The sequence below is a fragment of the Oratosquilla oratoria genome, unplaced genomic scaffold (assembly GCF_046742065.1).
Source record: "Oratosquilla oratoria isolate Oo_2021 unplaced genomic scaffold, ASM4674206v1 SCAFFOLD70, whole genome shotgun sequence".
Lineage (NCBI taxonomy): Eukaryota > Metazoa > Arthropoda > Malacostraca > Stomatopoda > Squillidae > Oratosquilla > Oratosquilla oratoria.
The window spans coordinates 400,001-417,500 of NW_027467734.1; the positions used below are offsets into that span (position 1 = coordinate 400,001).

The following is a 17,500-nucleotide window of genomic DNA, read 5'->3' on the forward strand; positions in this document are numbered from 1 at the left end:
TATACGGTGGCGGGGCGGTATCCATTCCACACCATTTAAGGATTGAGTAAGGCCTGTCTACACCCACGGGGCGCTTCATGGGGAAATTTTACAATTCTCTTCTGTGCACATGTGTGTGTGTGTATGTGTGTGTGTGTGTGTGTGTGTGTGTGTGCACGTATGTGTGTGTGTATGTATGTGTATATGTATGCATATGTGTATGCATGTGTGTGTCCGTATATGCGCATGTATGTGTAATTCACATCTTGGATTATGTGCTGGCCTTATGATACATAGGTATCACCCTCTCGGTTGAGAGCTCAGAACACGCATACAGTACAACCCAATTTATGGCTAATGCTGTGACCTTACAAACACAACCACACACACACACACACACACACACACACACACACACACACACACACACACAACTCCTAGCCTAAGACTGGCGACCCGTTTAATCAGATCTCCACGGTTCCCATTTACCTCGAGCTCATTTTTCTACAGGAAGAAATGACTTGTCTCTTAACTCCTACTCATTTCCACCAGACACTTGCGCCTCTCTCTCTCTCTCTCTCTCTCTCTCTCTCTCTCTCTCTCTCTCTCTCTCTCTCTCTCTCTCTCTCTCTCTCTCTCTCTCTCTCTCTCTCTCTCTCAGTATTCGGAACGGAAACGTGATAAAAATAGATCATTCAGAATGTGATTTTGGCTTTTTCTCAATTTCTAAGCATTTCCCTTTGAATCTTAAATGTTTATTTTTATCATTATTAGATTACCAGGAGACTACGCCAGGAGACGCCTTGGGGTGACTAAACCCGTCACCTTTGCATTTGGACTCCTGGGGACAGGTAACAGCCACAACTGGGAATAGGCTTGCGGGATTCGAACGCACAACTTAGCGAACGCGATACCAGCAGGCGTCCAATTACGCCACCAGCTCACTCCAGCAGAGAGAGTTATGTGCAGAACTCTCTTCTTTGGGGGAAGGGGGGGATGGGGGAGGAGAGGGAGTGGGGGGAGGAGAGGGAGTGGGGGGAGGAAGGGGAGTGGGGGGAGGAGGGGGAGTGGGGGGAGGAGGGGGAGTGGGGGGAGGAGGGGGAGTGGGAGTGGGGGGAGGAGGGGGAGTGGGGGGAAGAGGGGGAGTGGGGGGGAGGAGGGGGAGGGGGAGTGGGGGGAGAGGGGGAGTGAGGGGGAGTGGGGGGAGGGGGGATATGTCGTGTGTTGGTGCTGTAATAACTGTGCCACTTCCGAGCTCGCAAAACCCAACTTCCGCCCCTCTTCGTAGCGCCGAGGTCAACCTTCTAAACTCTCTCTCTCTCTCTCTGTTCCTCTCTTTCTCTCGCTCTCTCTCTCTCGCTCTTTCGCTTTATCTTGCTCTCTCTCTCTCGCTATGTAGCTCTATCTCTCACTCTCTTTCCCCTTCTCTCTCTCTCTCTCTCTCTCTCTCTCGCTTTGTCTTGCTCTATCTCTCATTCTCTCCCCCCCTCTCTCTCTCTGTCTTTCTCTCGCACGCTCTTTCCCTCCCACGCTCTCTCTCTCTCTTTTGTTTCCCTTTCTCTTTTGCTCCCGGTCTCTCTCTCTCTCTCTCTATCATCTCTCTGCACCAAAAAGTTCAAATATTACTTATTACTATAGGAACACCTTCCTTGCACTATGACAATTTCTTTATATATTTCCTGGCGGCATGGCTTATCATTTAACCATTTAGACAATAAATAGGAACAAAATTCTTTTTCTCTAAAAAAAAAAAAAAATTATCAAAATATTCTGACAGTAGAGAAAATATATTGCATCATCTCAAATGCGAAGTATATGTAATCAATTTATCAGAGAATGTGTCTACACCCAACTTTATTTTCGTTCATTTGCATATTGTATTTTATTCATTCACATTTGTATTTTATTGTTTAGGGTGAGATTTTAGTTCTCATCCTTCTGTGAAACACAGCAAAACCCCTTCATAGAGCCCCAATCCCCCACCCATAGCCTTTTCACACGAAAATTATAGCCACAGTAATAATTCTAATAATATTGCCATCAAATTCTTCCACAAAATAAATACCACGAAATGTATGCGCGTGACAAAATGAGTCTTACGGCAGAAAGCGGCAAGGCCGGAAATGCAATGTCATCTGCTACACTCAACTCGCTTTCAGCCCGGTCCTATCACGAACGACCCCGTTATAGCGAACAACCTCGTCAATACGCCTTCAGAGGTTGTGGAATATTATCAGACTCGATCAATACCCGCATACATTCGCAATGCATCGTTCGACAATAATACAACGTGAAACGAATCTCTAGATGGGTATGTGGGGTTTACTATATCGGGTGTGTGTAAGTGTGTGTGTGTGTGTGTGTGGTGTGTGTGTGTGTGTGTGTGTGTGTGTGTGTGTGTGTGTGTGTGTGTGTGTGTGTGTGTGTGTGTGTGTGTGTGTGTGTGTGTGTGTGTGTGTGTGTGTGTGTGTGTGTGTGTGAGAGAGAGAGAGAGAGAGAGAGAGAGAGAGAGAGAGATTCACTATGATCTTCGGATCACATGTTGGAATCGTGATCGACAGCTATTTCCCTCCCGGAAGAGAGCTCAGAGCTCATGCATGACCGATCTATGGTTAATGCTGTGACCTTACACGCGCACACACACCCAACGGGGAGTTGGGTGTGTGCGCGCGTGTAAGGTCACAGCATGAACGAGAGTTGGAGTAACGACTCGCAGCGCAGTGATACTGAAATTATTTTAGCCCTGGGCGGGATTCGAACCCGGACCGCCGTAGTGGCAGCCAGGAACTCTACCAACTGCGCCATCGATTCGTGTGTGTGTGTGTGTGTGTGTGTGTGTGTGTGTGTGTGTGTGTGTGTGTGTGTGTGTGTGTGTGTGTGTGTGTGTGTGTGTGTGTGTGTGTGTATGTTGGGTAGCGACGAAGACGAGAGCAAGGGACAGACCTCGTTATTAGGTCCAAGGACCCGAAACTGGGACACTCCTGCAAGGAACATCTCGTGCCCTTAGGACCTTAATCTGTCACCTACTGTCTTCTGGTGTGGCTGTGAGCACATTGACGGGTGTAAGACGAGACGGGAGTTGGCATGTGACTGGGTGAGGGGAGGGACGGGAAGACAAAAAAAAAAAAAAAAAAAAAAAAGAAAAAAAAAAATGAGCGATACCCGTCATCCAAACCAGAAGAGTTCTTGAAGAAAAAATGTATGGAGACACTTCACTCGAAAATTCGGTAAGAATAAAGCAAAATTTCAATAGAAGGGTCATTGAATGAGAAAGAGAGAGAGAGAGAGATATGAGGGAAAGACATAGACAGATAGAAAAAGAGAGACGGATGGAGGAAGGGGGAAAGTAAGGGGAGAGATAGGAGGGAGGAAGGGAGGGATAGAATTACACACACACACACACACACATATATATATATATATATATATATATATATATATATAGAGAGAGAGAGAGAAAGAGAGAGAGAGAGAGAGAGGAAGGAGGGTATAAGAAAGTGAGAAAAGACAACAAAACCAGCAAGAAAAAATGGACAAGGAAGAAGCAGGAGCAGCTGTGTATAAACAAACCATAAGAAATACAAGATTGAAGGAGACTGCAAGAGACCATAAGGCCTACAGTAGGCAGTTCCATGAAAGTATGACAAAACATTCTAGAAGAAAGAAAAAGTGATTTACATTTGGTACCCTAGTCTATGGAGAAGAGGCACCGGATAATGTAAATGCCTCTTCATGTTGACGAAAATGTATAAAATAAAATAAGAAAATAAGAAACTATTCTGTGGCACTGGACAACCAAAGAGGAAGAGGACGGCGACGAGGAGGAGGAGGAGGAGAGGAAGAAGAAGAAGAAGAAGGAGGGGAAGAAGAAGAAGGAAACGAAGAAGAAGAAGGAAACGAAGAAGAAAAAGAGGACGAAGAACAAGAAGAAGAAGAAGAACAAGAACAAGAAGAAGAAGAAGAAGAAGAAGAAGAGGAAAAGGAAGAAGAAGACGAAGAGGAAGAAGAAGAAGAAGAAAAAGATGAAGAGGAAGAAGAAGAACAAGAACAAGAAAACATGTGTGCGTGCGTGTGTGTATATGTATATGTTTACGTATATGTATATACAAGATATTCTGAGGCACTAAACAATTGTAGATATGGAAACGGCCTGGTCGACCTTTGACCCCGACTGCGCCGCCGTGGCCATTTGTGGACACTGATGAGGGGCAACAGCTGTCCATTCATAATTCAATTGCGGGTCGACAACAACCACTACCCACAGGAGACAACTGTTGTCAATTGACTGAGAAAAGAGAGAGAAGGAGAGAGGGAGGGAAAGAGGGGTAGAGTGAGGGAAAGAGGGGTAGAGGCAGGAAGGAAGGGATGGGAAGGGAGAGAGGGAGGGGCAGACAGAGAGAGAGAGAGAGAGAGAGAGAGAGAGAGAGAGAGAGAGAGAGAGAGAGAGAGAGAGAGAGAGAGGTGGAGAGAGAGGGTAGGACGGGGAGGGAGAGATGATAGGAGAGAGAGAGAGAGAGAGAGAGAGAGAGAGAGAGAGAGAGAGAGAGAGGTAGGGAGCTTGAGAGAGATGGTAGGAAGGGGAGAGGGAGAGAGGGAGGGAGAGAGAGGGAGGGAGGTGGAGAGAGGTATAATTATTATTCAATTAATAATCACGTGTATTGGACTAGCGGGGGGAGGGGGGGGTTAAGAGACGCCCCGGAGGCGAGCGCCCCTTGAGCAAGCACCAATTGCAGTACAGCCCCCCCCCCCCCCCCTCTCTCTCTGGTCTAGTCTGTCCCGTCTCTATTGGCGATATGAGCTTCGCTTTCGCCCCGGCCTACACTAGGCAGTTCCATGTCCCTTACCACCTATCATCTCTATCTCATAAAACATCCAATTGTTTCAGAGCGAAAGTCGTTTAGTGCGACAGTGTCAACTTATGGATTGAAGTTGATTTGCGTCGACAGCCCTCTGGAGCCTTTCTATTCAACTGCCTTCTTCCATGCTACTCTGACAAGCTAAACCATCCCACTTTAACTCTTAGAGGAAGAAGAAGACAAAGAAGAAGAAGAAGGAGAAGAAGAAGAAGGAAAAGAAGAAGAGGAGGAGGAGGAGGAGGAGGAGGAGGAGGAGGAGGAGGAGGAGGAGGAGGAGGAGGAGGAGGAGGAGGAAGAAGAAGAAGAAGACCGCGCCCCTCTTCCCGCTCCCCCCATCGCCTGATACGCATTACTATCCCCTCCCACCCACTCCTGTCTTCTGAAATTTATTATACACTCATCTTCGTACCACAAGCACGCACGCATACACGCACAATCATCTTTTTTCCCTCTATCTCTCTCTCTCTCTCCCTCTCTCTCTCTCTCTCTCTCTCTCTCTCTCTCTCTCTCCCTCGTTCTCTTTCATTAGCTATCACTTCTCTTTCTCTATCTCTCGCTTGCTGTCTCTTCTCTCTCCCTCTCTCTCTCTCTTGTTTTTCTCTCTCGCTCGCTCATAAACACAAACACAAACACACACACACGCACACACACACACACACACACGCACACACACACACACACACGCACACACACACACACACACACATACACACACACACGGTAATCAAGGCGTTGTTTTCAAAAAGTAGCCGGCGATTCGTGCTTGGCTGACGTCATAATGATTACGTACACAAACAGTCAAGGCGTCGACTTCAAAAATGAGAAAACGTATCGCCGAAAAGCTTTTTGAACTTCCAGTCGGGTCCGATTACCATCATCGACCGATACGAGGAAGAGGAAGAAGAGGAGGAGGAGGAGGATAAGGAAGAAGAGGAGAGGGAGGAGGAGGACGAGGGAGAGGAGGTGGCGGAGGTGGAGAAAGAGAAGGAGGAGGAGGAGGAGGAGAAGGAGGAGGAGGTGGCGGAGGTGGAGAAAGAGAAGGAGGAGGAGGAGGAGGAGAAGGAGGAGAAGGAGGAGGAGGAGAAGGAGGAGGAGGAGGAGAAGGAGGAGGATGTGGATGAGTAAGAGGAAATGGAGGAGATAAAGGGAGAAGGAGGAGATTATAGAAAAAGGGGAATGGGAAGGAGGAATAGGAGGAGGTGGAGAAGGAAGAGGAGGAGGTGGAGAAGGAAGAGGAGGAGGTGGAGAAGGAAGAGAAGGAGGTGGTGAAGGAAGGTGGAGGAGGTGAAGAAGGAAGGTGGAGGAGGTGGAGAAAGAAGAACGAGGAAAGTCAAGTTGAAGAAATGAGGGGAAACTCAAAATAAGGATGAGAGAGGGGGAACTATAGAGAGGGGAAAGAGGAAGAGAAGAGGGAAGTGAGGGGAATAGAAAACGAAGGTAAAGAAAGGAAGGGAGAGGAGGAGGAGGGAAGGCGGACGGGTGGAACGAAGGTGGTAGAGGAGGAATGGAGGTGGACATAGAGGAAAAGGAGGAGGAGGAGGAGGAAAATAGAAGACGAAAGAGGAAAAAGCAGATAAGGTGAAAAAAGAGGAAGAATAGAGAGTGAGAGGCGGAATAAAGGAGTAGGTGGGAGAGAGGAGGAGAAAAGAGAAAGAAAGAAAGAGGAGGTGGGGAAAAGAGGATCAAGAAGAGGAAGAGGAGGAACAGGAGAGGGAGGAGGAGGAAGAGGGATAGGAGAGGGAGGAGGAGGAAGAGGAGGAATAGGAGGAGGAAGGTAGAAGGAAGAAGCATGAGAGGAGAGCAATAGGGGAAGGGGAAAAGGAAGAGGAGGAGAGGAGGAAGAGGAGGAAGAGGAGGAGAGGAGGAAGAGGGAAAAGAAGAGGAAGCAGGAGAGTGTGGATGAGTTGTCACAAGAAAATAAGAATGAAGGAGACTGCAAGAGACCATAAGGCCTACACTAGGAGGTAGGTTGAGAAAGGTGAAGGGACGTGAGTAAGAAATATTAAGAATTATCCCTCCCTCTGCCCCCCCTCACGCCCCCAAGATAGATAAATCTACCACAGACTCTTCCCACCCCCACCCTCCGCCTTCTTCCCCTGTGGGGGTAAATTAAACTTCCCACTGATGTGTGTATTGTTAACTTCGTTCTTGGGAGGAAGAAATGGTATAAACATATTTCAGAAACAACCAGGCCCGGTCGTCGAGAGCTTTGAACCCGGGTCACTCTGAGTGTGAGTACTAAGCATTACCACTCAGCCACTCAGATCGTTAAAGAGGGACCAGAGTTCAAAGCTCGCGACGGCCAGACCAGATTGAATTACATCGCTGTTACTATTCGTGATTTGTTCTAGAATGTTTTAGAAAGTTTAGAAAAGTAATGTGGAACAACGGAAGTGGATAGGGAAGGGGAACACAAAGGAAGAACAAAGAACAGCAGGCCTACTGGCCCTAACGAGGTTGTTTGTGTTTACTATACTAAGCTACAGTTAAGAAAAGAGGGTGACTAGGCGATAGAAGATGAACTAATACTACTGCTACCACTATCCTCTCCAATTAAGAGAAACAATTGGAGAAAGGAGGTGGAAAAGATCGAGAATGATGAAAGAGGCTTTTAAGAGAACTGCAACTGGAGTAGCATTGAGGAAAATGGAAAATCATGCAAAGAAAAGGAGAAAGAGGAGGAAAATGAAAGTAAAATGTGGTGAAAATGGAAATGAGAGAGAAGCTGGAGAGGGGAAACAAAGATCCGAAGTATTTCAGGATAAACGAGTTCTGGTTTTAAATCAGTAAGGTTCTTCTTCTTCTTCTTCTGACGATGATGATGAACGACGACGACGACTACGATGACGACAATGATAATGATATTGATGATGACGATGATGACAATAACGACGACGATGATGATGATGGTGATATATTGACGATGATGACGATAACGATGATGATGATGATGATGATGATGATGATAATGATGACGATGGTGACGATGATGACGACGACGATGATGGAGGAGTAGGAGATGTCTAGTGTATGTTTGAAAAATACGGACATCCTGCAAGACACTCAGGACCTGAAAGAGACAAGTTGAACCAAATGCCCGAGATCACAACAAAGGAGGTCGAGAACGCTGACCACATTTCGAGGAGCGGCTGACTGACTGACCATCAGACTGACTGACGGCGCGGTCAGCAAGCAGGTCCTTTGACGGGTTGACAAGGCTCTGGACATCAACTCTGACATCAAAGCTGACCTACGTATTGGCGCCACAGACCCTTTACGTTGGCGCCAGGTGATTTTAATCAACCGAGTTGGCGCCACAGTAAGGGAGGGAAAGGCGCCAAGACCACAGCGATGCCATACGCCAACGGAGCAAAGAACGCCAATTTTAAACGCACGAAAGTCCGACAACGCTAATTATAAAACCCGCCAACTTCCGCATTGCATAGTACTCCATGCGACACCACAAGGTCGTGTAACACGTGGCCGGTGGCCGTGACGTTACGAATAACGTGACGAAACCCTGTGTTACGGTGTTACGTGCTTTCTTCTCCATGGTCAACCTAACTCGAATTCCGCCTTAGGCGTCTACGCACTCTACAACCTAGATAAGCTATCTAGAAATAAATAATTGCCATATCTATACGTGAAAGCGATAAACAGGTTCCCTCTGTGACGTTTCCTCGATGAGTTCCGAGGGTACAAGACTTCTGCACGTGATAGAGGAGGAGGAGGAGGAGGAGGAGGAAGAGGAGGGGAGGGGGAGGAGGAGGAGGAAGAAGAAAGAAGAGAAAAAGAAGAAGAAAAGAAGAAAAAAGAAGAACTGGTAGAAGAAAAGTAAGAGGAAGAAGAGGAGGATGAGGAGAAAAAAAGAAGAGGAAAAAGAAAGGGAAGAAAAAGAAGAGGAGGAAAAGAGAAGAAGAAAAAGAAAGGGAAGAAGAAGAAGAAGAAGAAGAAGACGAAGAAGAAGAAGAAGAAGAAGAAGAAGAAGAAGACGAAGAAGAAGAAGAAGAAGAAGACGAAGAAGAAGAAGAAGGCCATTATTAATTGATGTTATAATTAGCTGACAGCCCCCCCTGTTATCAAGGACACCACTTTGCACCATATGTGCAGCTTCTCGTACTTCCCCCCTCCCCCCACACCCACTCCCCAGGAGGGCCTCCTTCTCATAGCCCCTCCACCACCACTACCACAACTTCCACCACAACTACCACTTCCACCACAACTACCCCTTCCACCACAACTACCACTTCCACCACAATCATTACCACCACAACCACCATCACTACCACTACCACTTCCACCACCACCACAATCATTACTACCACAATTACCACTAGTACTACTACTACTGCAACCACCACCTCTTCCACTACTACCACCACCTTACCCACGAGCAAACACCCTCGCGATTTATGCTTGGTCACCATGAGGTGCCGACGTCATCACGAGGCCCATACGTCATAACGAGTTCCCTACGTCATTACGAGGCTCCTACGTCATAACAAGGCACGCCTCTACGTCATAACGAGTCCCCTACGTCATAACAAAATCCCTACGTCACATCGAGATGTTATTAGTGTAGTTTTTCATCGATTCTCTTCGTTTTTTCGTAAAGACTATATATATCAATTAAGTTGGAGAATTAAGATTATAGCTTAAGGGTGGAGAAGAACATTGGCTTCGTGTTAGTAAACGGACTATAGTAAATGTCGTTCTTTGATTGACTGTGTGACCCTATCAGAGGCGACATTTAGGACGAAGAGAGAGAGAGAGAGAGAGGAGAGAGAGAGAGAGAGAGAGAGAGAGAGAGAGAGAGAGAGAGAGAGAGAGAGAGAGAGAGAGAGAGAGAGAGAGAGAGAGAGAAGAAAAGCCTTAGAAGTTGCCAGTTGGGTCAAACTTCACACTTTGCCCCCACCCCTCCTCCCCTCGCCATCCATGCTGCTCACCAATTAGAGAAATGACCAAAACCTTTTACGATGGAGTGGGAGTTATCTCGAGTCAAACGTAACTGCAAGGGTACATTTTCAAGTACATATGTTCGTAAAAGCTTGCAGGGATCAATGTGTGTTACGAGTAGAGCCTTCTACTAAATTGCCCAAAGTGATATTAGACATTTGTGACCATTTCTGTGTGATCACACTACCACTACTACAAAAAAAAAAAAAAAAAAAAAAAAAGTGTTTTGCTGGGACCTATTATTCCACGAAACTTAACACAAATAGACAAACATGAAAAGCTAGACACACTAAACAAGTCTATATGATTATACTCTGTTTATCAACGTGTTTGTTGAAAAAAAACAAGACCCATATATATGGCAACAGTCAACTACAGCTGTTGTAATACAACCATGTCTTTTCCTCAGACCAACTTATACAGTGTAGTTGTAGTTCCGTCTTATTGGTCCACTGCAGGATCGGCCTGTCCTTCTCTACATCAGCACGGTGGAATGTATGTGGTTGTGAATGAAGTCTGAAATCAGCATAATCAGCATACTGATCAGGTGTAAGCATATACATGCTGTCTGGAACCACATCACGATCCATCCTAGGTCTAAACAAGAACAGGTTGGTTCTTTCCAGAGGAAAAAAATAACTATACAACTCGACACAGCCTCCTCGTGACGTCATTAGTTTCCTTTCCTAAAAGGAATGACTTATTCTTGTTTAGACCTTCCACATGTGACTCGCACCTGTGACTGCTGGTCCTGCAGTGCATTTTCATGACGAAGCTACTATCACTGTATGCCCTACATACATACCATTGTAGTACATGATACCACTGACACAGCAACCCATAAGCAACAATGCTACTGTGTTTATGTCTTCATTGCGAGAGGTGAGGAGGAAAACGAGCTGGATTCCAACTTACCCACACCTTGCCAAGCAACACATAATTGGACAACAATAGAGAAACAATGTAAGATCCAATTAAAATCGTTATGTGACACAACATGTACTAAGAGAGAGAAAGAGAGGGAGAGGAGTGAGAGGAAGGGGGAGAGGAGAGAGAGAAAGAGAGAGAGGGGGAGAGGAGGAGAGAGAGAGGGGGGGAGGGAGGGAGAGAGGGGGAGAGAGAGAGAAAACAGAGGGAGGGAGGAGGAAGGGAGAGGAAGACAGGGATGGAGGGAGAGAGGGAGAGATGGACAGACGGAAAGAGAAAGATGAATAGATTGAGAGATTGAGAGATTGAGAGAGAGAGAAAGAGAGAGAAAAGCAGAACTAAAGAGCTAAACATTTCACTTGCAGCAGTAGAAACGTGGGGGGGGGGATCGTTATACAACCCATCGCTGTCTTCCTATCCAACTTATCTTTAACAGTTCGTGTGCACGAGTTCGGAGCCTTGGGTTATCTAATCTCCTTCCCCTCCCCCATCTCTCTTCCCTCCCTCCTCTCTCTCTCTCTCTCTCTCTCTCTCTCTCTCTCTCTCTCTCTCGTCCGCTCTCAATATGGGCCTAAAGGTGCCCTATCGACATGTTTGGCGATTAAGAACATAAGATCATAAGAATGGAGGAGACTGTGAGAGAGACCATAAGGCCTACACTGGGCAGTTCCATGCCCATTACAACCTATCATCCCCAAACAAAGTTATTTCACCTTCTCCCAAAACAACCAATAGTTTACAAGCAAGACAACATATGTTAGCACAAGCGTACGCAATACTCTTGCTAATCCCTCACCCAGGACTCGAACGTAGATCCTATTCCTGGGTGGACAGCAGGGCACCCGCATACATCTCACGGAGCATGCGCAGACGGGGCTAAGTCCCAAGGGAACACGTGGACACAGAAGAACCACCAAGATGGCGCTACCGTCAAAGTAGTAGAGCCCTTAACGAGGAAAAATATCGCGACGAAGACGTTCCCGAAGTCGATGGGAAGTGTCTGGAGTCTGTGCGCTGCAAGAAGTCCGTTCAGGATGTGGCATACGCTGTGCCAAATCGACCTTAGTTCATGTCTCTTTCTTGTTTACCATTTACGTGTTATTTGATTTTTTGTATTATTCTGTATATAGTACAATGAGTATCATTCTTTAGGATGATTACAAGGATTACCCATCCCATCCCATTCCACCTGTGACCTCTAGACGTGGCAACACTGGGGGAGAAAAAGCGCTGTTGCCACGTGTCAGAGAATTGACTCAAACCGTTCCTATAATCCTAAAAAGTGATATTGTTACTATACATCTTCCGTTACGATGTAGAATCAAATACCACATAGATGAGAAACAAGGTAAATAGAGGAAGATCCTAAGGTTGATTTGTCAGAATGAGCAGGAGTGAAACACGACGTATACCATAACCTGAACGGACTCCTTGCAGCGTACAGACTATAGAGGAGCCTTTGGGGGTTTGGGGGGCCCATGGGGGGGATAGAGGGACCTTTGGGGGTCAGGGGGGAGAGGGGGGGCGGGATTCTTCGGCAGAGGGCGTGGCCAAGGAAGACCAGGTGGAGGGCGTCGACACTCCTGTCCATTGTGTCACGCACCAAAGGACCATTGAAGGTGCTGAATACCCGGATGAATATGTTGTCAGTGAACCAGGCGTCGTTGGCAGGGAGGGCAAAAAGGTGGCAGAAGAGCGTTTGCCTCTTCGCTGCGGAGATTCTGCCCTCAAGTTCCATTCTTCTTGAGATTCTGTTCCGGCTGCTGCCAAAGGGTTTCTGACTCTCATCCTGAGGAAGGCTTCTGGCAACAAGCGATTTTGTTTCGCTGTGAGGAATTCTACATTCCAAGAGAGATGTAAATTCGCATACCAGATTTACTAAATATCACTCTCCTCATGCCCAATCATACATAGAGTAATTTACAAAAAAAAAAAAAAATAATAATAATAATAATAATAATAATAATATAATAATAATAATAATGATTTTTTATCAGATCAAAGAAACTGATCACATCATAACGGTGAAATCATCATCGTTTACGTCAGACTAACGTTACAATGTCGCAAGCTTTATAAATTACAATATCGTAGATTACGACATCGTATGTTACAACGTCGTAACTGCCCATAAGCTCCTACATCTTGGCGTCAGGGGATTTTATTCACTTCCTTGACACCCAAACTCGATGAACATAGTTATCGCTCGTCTCAATTACTTCCTTTAACAAGGATGACGCAAACAAGGTCATCATATTAAGACAACAGAACAGGACTCGCAGTAATGGATTTAAACTGGACAAATTTAGATTTAAGAAGGAAATAGGCAAGAATTGGTTTACAAATTGGGTGGTCAACGAATGAAACCGACTTAGTAACCATGTAGTGAGCGTTGAAACTATCGATTGTTTTAAGAAACGGTTTGATAACTTTATGGATGGGGATGACGGGTGGTAAGGGACATGGAACTGCCTAGTGTAGGCCTTATGGTCTCTTGCAGTCTCCTTCATTCTTATGTTCTTTTCATGACACGTGACACCTTTGCACATATTCAGGCTTACGTCAGGCTGTTCCATTCACCTCTTTTATCCAATCAGGGGATATGTTAGGTTAGGGTTAGGGTTAGGTTAAGTTAGATTAGGGTTAGGTTAGAGTTGGACGAGGTTAGGTTGGGTTAGGTTAAGTTAATCTAAGTTCGGTTAAGTTAGAGTTATGTGATGTTAGATTATGTTAAGTTAGGATTAGGTTACGTTAGGGTTATATTAGGTAAAGTTAGGTTTAATTAGGTTAGATTGGGTTAGGTTAAGGTTAGGGTTTGGTTAGTTTAGGTCAGGTTAGGTTGGATTAGGTTAAGTTTAGGTTAGGGCTTAGTGTGGGCCAGGTTAGGTTGGTTAGGTTAGGTTACGTTTAGGTTAGGTTCCGTTAGGTTGGATTAGGTTGGGTTGGGTTATATTAAGTTAAGTTAGGGTTAAGTTATTTTTATGTTAGGTTAAGTTAGGGTTATGTTATTTCTGGTTAAGTTTGGGTCCTTCCCTTCAAACGAATAAAATCTCCTGCCGTAATAGTAATGAAAGGTTTAACCGAACTTGATAACACACAGACTATATACAAAGACAATATTACAGTCACACAATACGTACACACACACACGCACATACTAAAACATTACCACACGTAAATGTGTGGTTTCAACATATACCACCTCCTCCTCTTTGCTTCTGCCTAAAAACAAAATGAAATGAATAAATAAAATAAAATTGATAAAAAGTTCAGACACGCTACCGTAGTGCTGCAGAACCACGCCTCCAAAGCAGATTCCAAAGCTCATTATTGCCACTGGGTTTTATCAATCCACCAGAAATCCATTGGTAAGCCTTCAGACTTGCCCTAAGCTACGTAAAGTCCCCTGTCTTTGTTAAAAATAAATAAATAAATAAATAAAATAGATTAATAAACAAATAAAATAAACAAGACGAATAAATAAAACGAAATAGTCACCGTGGCATTTATTCATAATTGCCAAACTATTTCATTCAATTTGGGGGCGAGGTTTTCCTGGGAACGCAATCCCAAAAGCTTTCTTGACCACTCCCACGTTCAAAACACATCCAGGCACATACATACATACATACATATACCAAGGCTTTTCTTCCCCCTTACAAGGGAGGTAGCCAAAAAGGGAAAGGCATAAAAACATTTCCACCCATTCCATCCCTGAATACACTCCACACCCCTCCACCCTCCCTCTTATCTGAGCACCTCCTGGATGACGGGTCATCCCTGCACCTTGTCCACTGCCCTGGGTCAGAAGCAGTGTCGCATAAGAACAGAAAAGAAAAGCGACAGCTTCCTGATCCTCTTCGTCTAAAATCCGGACGATTATGTCATCATTTGGACAATACCTCCCCCCCCACCACCACCACCTCCGGGGTTATGGTATGTCTTCTTTATGAGCAAGTCTAGAAAAATGATCACTTAATTGGTTAACAAGGGTTAGAAATGAAAATAAACAGTAGCATCACTGGAATATAGGATGAAGTGGGTTTTGCATTGGTATGTCTGAAAAGAAATTTGTTCGTACAGTGTTCACATGATCCCATTTATGTGCACCACATCAAGACACGTAACATCACAACATCTGTACACCATTAGTTTCAGAACAATACTAGTCTTAGCAGTGATAATCTTGTTGACAATAACACCATCACAGTACTATCTGCATAGCATCACTGTCTTACTTTCCTTTCGCAACAGTATCGTTCCACCAACGATAAACAAAATAGTTTGGCTTTAAAATCCATGTGAACAAGTTGTATAGACACGGTAAAGGAAACATGGACTCCTTTGAGAAAGTCGATAGACGATACGTAAGGAATAAAAGCTTCACCTCCAGTCCATGTTTCCTTTACCGTGTCTATACAATTTGCCTTTAGCCTGAACAAAATATATAAAGTGGACCGTGCCCTTCAGCACAAGGTCTTCCCCTAAAGTGACTAAAATCACCTGGAACCGTCCCAGCTCACTCAAATTCTTTACTGTGTCATCGAAGCAACAAGGTTAAGATGAGACAACACACCCCGTTCTGATATGAACCAAGTCACCGTAGCTCGGAAATCCTCTCCTCACTTTATATATTTTGTTCTCCTTGCGATTTCACTCAGATCAGGTCATGCAATGGCTGTTTACATAAACACCCTTCACTGTTGCTGGAAAAGGACATTAGAACGTTAACATCAAACTAATACCAACGTTTTACCTCGGCGTAGAACCACAGGACTGCAGCTGGGTCTCCCACGGAGTGAAAAAAAAAGTCTCCTGCACTTACCTGTCCTCAACCTTTAGAGCAAGAACCCCCCTCCCCCCCCTCACACACACCTCCCCCCCTTCCCCCCCTCCTGAGTAGCCGGCTCCAGACCCCACAGGCAAACAAGGTCCGTGGGTCTGTCCCCTTCCAGCGCGGGAGGTTGGGGGGCGGAGGAGCGGGGAGGTAAACCCCCCCCCTCCTCCCCGGGTCCTCTCTTAGTCCGGTACTTAGCAGGGGATTGAGTATCCCTTATCCCATCCCCAGCAATGTGCACCTTCACACACACATGTACACATGTACACACACATACATATGCACACAGACGCACATCTCCATCACATACCTGTCAAAACAAACAATTAATCTTACACGAACACAATACCATGGCTCCACCCCCACCCACCCCACACCCCCGTCCCCCGGCCTCATCTTTGCACAGGCTTTAATACGAAGGCAGTTCACGCACATACACATGCACACGCCACACACACGCAAGACGTACACACACACGCAGTCTGCACTTGCCGGATCAATAAGGGAGAGCAACATAGGCTGAGCTGTGTGTGTGTGCGTAGGGGAGAAGGAGAGGCACAGGAAGCCACGAGGGCTGGGGTGAGATCGTCTGAACACGTTGGATGATGAAGTACAAGGGGCATGGCATGGCATGGGAGGGGTGAAGGGAGGGAGGACCCGGGGGTGAGGGGGGAGGGACGCAAACACGCTTTCGCGTTTGCCCGCATGCGGAGTTGCTTTGGTTAGCTTGCATGGCTGCAGCAAGCGAGCTAGCGAAGCGAAGCAAAGCAAGCAGACTCCGGGGACAAGCAAGCATATGCGAGAAAGGACAACCTGCTCCCGTCAAACAGGACGTGCAGGTCGCGCATCACCAAGGACGAGGTTCGTGCCTGCGTGTGGCCTACAAAAGCCACGTCCTCATTTGCCCACACAGCTGCGCTCGATGTGCAAGACCGCAGGCACAAGCATTAGCACGGCGGTGCAAGCAGCAGGTGTAGAGACGAGTCTACCCCGTAACCCATCATGCATCTGTGCATGAGAACCAGATCGATGCAGAGGTTTTGCAAGCACAAGTGTTGGGGCGAGGGAAGCAAAAGCTCACAAGGTCATTTGCACTGAGAAACTACTCAATGATGTACAACTCCATGCACCAAGAGTACACAAATGTACACTATCGTGATTACATGCACTCCTGAGTACTAACCAAACCCATTCCTGGGCTGCTTTCGCACGCAGTCTACCACAACTGGTCTGTTTTTCGCATGCTTGCAACAAGCACTGGGCTGGTCTCCGCTAGCGATGGTCTATCAGACGACGCACAAGCCGGTCTGCACAAACCTCACTCCCACTCCCCCCCCCAACTCCCAGGTCACGACATACACTCCCTGACCTGTGTATGGGCGTGTACAGACACATCATGCAAGATTGCTTGTGCAAGCAGATACTACAGATCTACCAAATCAGAGCTAAAGACAGGTGCAACATAGATCAAGCCGTCTGGCCAGGCTCGGAGCTTGCTGGTTATACACACTGGGAGAGGCAAATTCAACTTTTCTCCAGTTATCAACAAACCACAGACGAGCAAAGTATATGTCTAAGAAACTAGAAGGTATCTTGCCTCCAGGGATCATAGTTCCTCACTGTTATTTTGTCTTTGAATTGGGAAAATAAGGCGAAATGTCTTTACACCCAGGTACACCAGCAAGCCTAGTTGACATGCACCAAGGAACTCACCAGCTATTATTCGCCACCAGAAGGCCGTGGACAGAAGATAATCCTTCTTGAAAGTAACTCCTCGAGGTTCGGGTAATCCTTATCGTGTAGGTAATCCTTGACGTGTTAAAGTAATCCTATGTCGTCGAATAGCACAACATAACACACGGACTTATGCTTGGGTAGGGGGTGGGAACCTGCGATGACGAGATTCACCAGCGGGAACTTAGGAGACGAGTAGACGTAGCTGGGT

General features: G+C 46.1%; 1 protein-coding gene across 1 annotated transcript in view; it reads right to left on the reverse strand.

Annotated features, from left to right (window-relative positions):
• The window catches only part of LOC143023917 (uncharacterized), a 211,975-nt gene that overhangs the window by 194,149 nt on the left and 326 nt on the right, over positions 1 to 17,500 (reverse strand). Inside the window, exon 1 of the mRNA XM_076182586.1 lies at positions 17,269 to 17,500. This exon is cut by the window's right edge and continues 326 nt beyond it. The gene's annotated coding sequence lies outside the window, so the exon portion shown is untranslated. The remainder of the gene's footprint in view (positions 1 to 17,268) is intronic.